Below are 6,440 nucleotides of genomic sequence, written 5' to 3' on the forward strand. Positions count from 1 at the left end.
CTATCCTGATGGAAGGCATGCAGGTGCTCACATGTGTATATGTGTATATTCATGTGTATATGTGTATATGTGTATATGCATCCATGTGTATATTCTTAGCCATTCAGCTTTGGTTTTCTCTATTGTTGTGTCCAAAATGCTTTTACTTTTTTATATTATCTTTACAACTTCTGAAAACTGAAGAGAAAAATATAAACCACATCTTATATCAAAACACATTTAATTTTAAATTTAGACTTAAAGTTTTGCACATTCCAAAATTTCATTGTGAATGACTGCCCTCTTACAATATTTTCATGTAAGTGTTCACATCTTTTAATTTTGAAAGGATAAAGGTCTTGTTTTTTTAAAAAAAGAATTTCAAATTTAAGTTCAAAATATGAGGACTAAGATTTCTTATAAGAATAATATTTTTTAAAGGATTAAAGTCCACTATAGTGATTGTATTGAAAAATTAATATATTAACTAGAAATAAAAACGTCAGTATTTCAACTTGTCTGATTTCATTTATGAATTAAAATATTTTAATACTCAATTAAAATTGCTTTTATAAAGCACATAAGCATCATTCACATTTTCTGTATCAGTGACTTTTATAAAATAGGCATATTCATGAATGTGTTCCTATATAAAAAATAAAAGGTGATTTGACTCTCTCTTAATTGCTTCCAACTGGAACTACGGTTCAACACAGATACCATCTTTCTACTTGAAATTAATTTTTGCAACATGTACTAATATTTCATGACCAAATTTTATGAGTGCATCAGTAATTCACTGCAGGAAGACAGAGGGGTAAATTAACCCTTTACCACAGAAAAAGTAACCCAGAGTCCTGAAACATTTTCATCTCATCCACTTTCATTCGATATTCACTCAAGAGGAATTTTTTAATGTGTCTGCCACATTAAAACCTGTGCTTTCCAGGGACTTTGCCAAAAATGTTAACACTGATTAATAAAAAATGGAGGAAAGGGGAAAATTCAAGCAACCTGTTTTGACTTCCAGGCATTTGTTGTTGTTCCTTTTTGTAGTATTTCTTCATTCTGAGTTGGAAGCAAGCATTCTTTCTCTTTTTGCAGGTATGAAGAGAACAATCAGCAGTGCCATGCTCCTCAAAGATGAACTCACGGCCACCTACAGTATTTTCCCTGTGAACTTATGAAAGCCATGTCTACTCTGAATCTGGCAAACAAGATTTCTGTTTCATTAAAAATACAGAATACAACCTAGACAGAAGCATCTCCTTTCAAGCCAGGAAGATCTTATTCTTGGGCCTTTTGCCCCCAATATAAATACTGTAATTGCTCTCCACAAAATAAAAAACACTATAGGGCAGTATGACATCAGAGGAGAGCCTCAGTCAACTAGTTCCTTAATGAGTTTTCCCAGAAAGAGCTACAGGGAAAAAGGAAAGGCGAGAGAGGTAAAGGAGGGATCAGTCAGCAGGTTAACAGATACAGTGCTATTATTTAATAACAGCAATAAGTTCTGGTGTTTTACAGCACAACAGGTGCATTGTACATCTCAAAATAGTGAGAAGAGAGGAATTTTAATGTATTTTCTCTGAAGAAATGGTAAACGTTGAAGATGATGCATATTCTAATTACCTTGAGTTGATAACTGTCCAAGGTATCCATGAATAAATACACCACACTGTACCTTATAAATATGACAAATACCATATTTCTATCCAAAAATATGGATACAACGTCTTCACTGTTAAATAACTGATTTGTTGGAACTAACTATAAGCCATCGAAAGAGTAGGTCTGGCCTCACCCTTTTTCAACTGAGGGAAAGTCAACAAATTTGTAGTTCTGAAGTATATACTATAAGTTGTATGTTTTCCAATAAAACTTGTATTTTTCTTATTAACCCTTATATCAGTTTGGTTTATAATATGAACACATTGAACAAATGTGTAAACAGTTTCAATACTATTAGTTTTCCATGTTCTTTTTTAAACTTTGCCTGCAATAAACAAAATTATTCTGAGCATGCTTATGTGTTAGAATTAGCTTTCATATCAGAATTATTTTTCTTAAGTACCCAATTTTCATCATAGTAAATGCTTGTTGTATATCTAATAAAGCCTAGGAATTAATTTCTTTGAACATTAAATAAATTATAAGTAATGAACGTGAAGGATGATCTGCAGTGTCTTAATCTAACATTCATGAAGATGCAGGACTTTCACCCACTCCTAAAAATGTAACTACACCCCTTAATATGACTCTTTAGTTTTAGAAATACAGCCCAAAAGAATTTTTTAATTTTACAAAGTAATAAAAATATTTAAGCATTCTAACATTATTATGGCAATGGTACCTATCTTACCAAATTATTTTGATTATCAATTGCTTCACTTACTCAGAAACTTAGTGATAAAAAGCACATGAACATCAATCATTTAAAATTTTAAAAATTCATCACAGCATAACATTAAGGAAAGTGCAAATTCTTGTTAAGTTATTTTAATTTATTTTTTTCCTGCATATCAGTGATAGAGAACAGTGAGGCTTGTTTTGGGAAATTGGCACATGCATATACAGTAACACACCTTGATTATTTTCAATCCATTACCACCCTTTCTCTTTCTTACCCCTACCCTAAACACCTCTCTCATCACTAAAAGTCTGTCTTCTCATTTCTTTTTATTTCTCCTTTATTTTCTTCCTATTTTTATTTAAGTTTCTCATATAAGAGAAAACATGCAATATTTAACTTGCTGGTGCATTTCACTTCATATGATGTTCTCAGGTTTTATCCATCTTCCTGTAAATATAATTTCATTATTTGTTGTGGCTGAATAATATATGTTCCATTGTGTGTATACCACATGTTCAAATCCCTTAATCTGTTAAAGGGCACCTAGGCTATTTCCACAGCTTAGTTATTGTGATTTACCCTGCTATAAACAAAGGTATGCACATATCATTACTGTATGCTGTATTCAATTATTTCAGGAATATACCCAGACATGGCACTGCAGATCAAATGGTATTTTTAGTTTTAGTTTTTTGAGGAATCTCCATACTGATGTCCATACTGGTTGTACTAGGTTACATTCCCACCAACAATGTATGAGAGCTTCTTTTTTCCCACATTCTCACTAGTATTCATTGCTCTTTTGTATTTTTCATAATAGCTATCCTGACTGGGGTAAGGAAGAATCTCAAACTACATTTCATCTGCACTGAGCACTTTTAATCCTTCTTTTGCAAAGTGTCTATTAAATTCATTTGCCCATTTATCAATTGACTTATCTAGTTTTGGGGGGTTTAATATTTTAGTTCTTTATGTACTGAGATATTACTCCTCTATCAGAAGAATAAATAGCAAAGATTTCTCTGATTTTATCTCTTCACTGTAAATTATTTCTTTTGCTTTCTAATGTGATGCAGTCTTTTTGTTGATTATTGATTCTATATTCTGTGCTATTGAAATCCAACTCAGGATGTCACTCTCTGTATCTATGGCTTCAAAAAGTGTTTCCCCTATGTTATCATCCAATAGTTTCAGAGTTTCTAGTTCTATGTCTAAGTCTTTGATCCACTTTGATTTGATTTTAGTGCAGGGTGAAAGACAAGGATCAAGTTTCAAACTTCGGTATGTGGATATCATTTTCCCAGCAGTATTTATTAAAAAGCTTGTGTTCTTTTCAATGTGCATTTTTAGACACTTTCTCAAAAATCATATGGTAGTAGATGTATGGGTTTGTTTCTCTGTCTTCTGTCCCATTTCATTCATCTAATGTGTGTTTTTGTGCTAGTACCACATTGCTTTTGTTGCTATGGCTCTGTAGTATAATTTAAAATCAGGTGCTGTGATGCCTCCAGCATTACTCTGTTTGTTCAGGATTGTTACAGCTATTCTGCATCCTTTCCACTTCCTTTGAATTTTAGAATTTTTTCTAGTTCTGTGCAGAAAGTAATTGGTAATTTTTTTTTTTTTTTTTTGGTTTTTCTCCGGTACCGAGAACCGAACTCACGACCTTGCGCTTGCAAAGTAATTGGTATTTTAATAGAGTTGTTTTGGCACTGTAAAATGTTTTGTAATATGACTATTTTCACAATATTAGTTCTTCCATAAACTCAGACAGTCTTTCTATTTTCTAATATCTGTCTCAATTTCATTCTTCAGTGTTCTGTAATTTTCATTACAGAGTTCTAATAGCTTGATTCATAGGTGTTTTTTGAAGTCATTGCAGATGGAATTGATTTCCTGATTTCTTTTTTCAGTGTGTTCATTGCTGATGAATTAGAACACTATTAATTTTTGTGTGTTGATTTTTGTATCCTGGCACTTTGCTATGGCTTCTTTTGCAGTTGATTTTTAGTTTGTTGTATTATAATCAGATTGGAGGCCTGAGATTATTCCCCTTCTCTGTATTTACTGAAAGTTGTTTTTGGCGTAAAATAGGGTCTGTTTTGCAGAAAGTTATGTGGACGGCTGAAAAGAATGATTATTTGGTGGTAGTTGGATGGAATATTCTGTAGATGAATGTTAAGTCCATTTGAGCTAAAATGCAGTTTAACTCTGATATTTCTTTGTTGATGTTTTTTGTCTGCTTGACCCATTATTTGTGAGACTAGGCTGATAAATTTTCCCGTTACAATTATTTTATCTACCTGTCCTTTTAAGGCCAAGTTGCATTTTTTTGTGAAATTGGGTGTGTTGATGTTTGCAAAATATATAGTCACAACTGTTGTCATTTCTTGGTGAACTGTTCTTGTTACCAATTTCTAGAAGTCTTTTTGTCTCTTCTGACTAATTGGAGGTTGAAATCTATTTTGTCAGATATCAATATAACTACTTTTGTGTGCTTTTAAGTTCCAGCTATTTGGAACTTTCCCTTTTCTCTCCCCTCACATTTAGTCTGTGTATGTCTTTAGAGGGAGGTGTATTTCTTACAGGCAACATATAGATGAGTCTAATTTTCTGATGAAATATACCAGACTGGATAATTAAACCCACTTACATTAAGTGTTATCATTAAAAGATATATACTGATTCTGCCATTTTGTTGTTTCCAAGTATTTGATTCATTTCTCATTTTCATTTATTTATACTCTCCTATGAGATTTTTTTTTCTGGATCTCTTGGTTGTGGGTGTCTTCTTTACCTACACTTAGTACTCTTAAATATGCGATGATGTCTTGGAGGTAATGAATTTCTTTATTTTATATTTATTATGGAAGGCTTTAGTTTTCATTGGATTTTAACAAGTAGTCTTGCATGATATAGTAATCCAAGTTTGTAATTATTTTCTATCAGGGTTTGAAATACATGATTCCAAGCCCACCTGGACTTTAAGGTTTCTCTTGAGAAATTTGCTATCATTTTGATAGATATGGCCTTTTAGGGTCTGGTATTTCTCACCAGCAGTTTTCAGGTTTCATTCTTTGTTCTAAATTTTTGATACTTTGACTATGATGTGTCACATGAAGGTCATTATCTTGTCATATCTACTTGTGGTTAGAAATGCCTTTTACCTGTGTATCCACTCTGTTGCTAAATGTGGGAAACTTTCTGCAATGATGTCAGTGAATAATTTTCTATACCATTAGTCTATATTTCATCACATTCTTTGAGGCCAGTGAGTCTTAAATTTGGCCTTTTACAAGAGTTTTTGTATAATCTGCTCACTGTTTCTTATTCTTTTTTTCTTCATTACTGTTTTAGTGTTCTAATATACCTGTCTTATTTTTAAGTCTGAATATTCTTTCTTCTAATTCACTTTACCTATTGTCAAGAGTTTCCACTGAGCTTTTTATCTGACTAATTGAAGTTTTCATTTCCAAGATTTCTGCTGATCTTTTTCAAAACCTCTATTTCTTCACTAAAGTAGACTTTCATTTCCTTCATTGTTTTCCTTAATTCATTCAGCTTATCTATATTTCGTGTGAGATCATTGATTATTTTAACTATCTTTTGAAAATTCTTTACCTAGGAATTTGGTAACTTTAGTAGCTGAGATATCAGTTTTTGGCGAGTATGTTAGACAACTTTCTCATCACTGGGACAAAATGCCTGATATCTGTATTTTAGGAGAAGTTTAATTTGGTTCATGGTTTCAGAGGGTTCAGTCAATTGTTGGCTGGATCTAAGAGAGAAAAAAAATGTGGTAAAAGGGCACAGGAGAAGAAGGCTCCTCAAGCCATGGCACACATGAAGCAGAGTGACCATGATGATCCAAAGGAAACAGAGATACCCTCCAAAGGCATGCCTGCAGTGACCTATTCCTCCAATCAATCCTATTTCCTAATGGCACATTCAGCTATGTACTCATCAATGCATTAATTCACTGGTTTGCACAGTGCCCCATGATCCAACTAGCTTCCAAATGCACCACCTCTGAACACATGGAGACTTCTGAGAAACACTGCAGATCTAAATTATAAAAGGCAGTTTTAAATTTTTGGAGATATCTTAT

This window comes from Chinchilla lanigera, unplaced genomic scaffold, assembly GCF_000276665.1.
Source record: "Chinchilla lanigera isolate Chin_1 unplaced genomic scaffold, ChiLan1.0 scaffold00045, whole genome shotgun sequence".
NCBI classification, from domain to species: domain Eukaryota; kingdom Metazoa; phylum Chordata; class Mammalia; order Rodentia; family Chinchillidae; genus Chinchilla; species Chinchilla lanigera.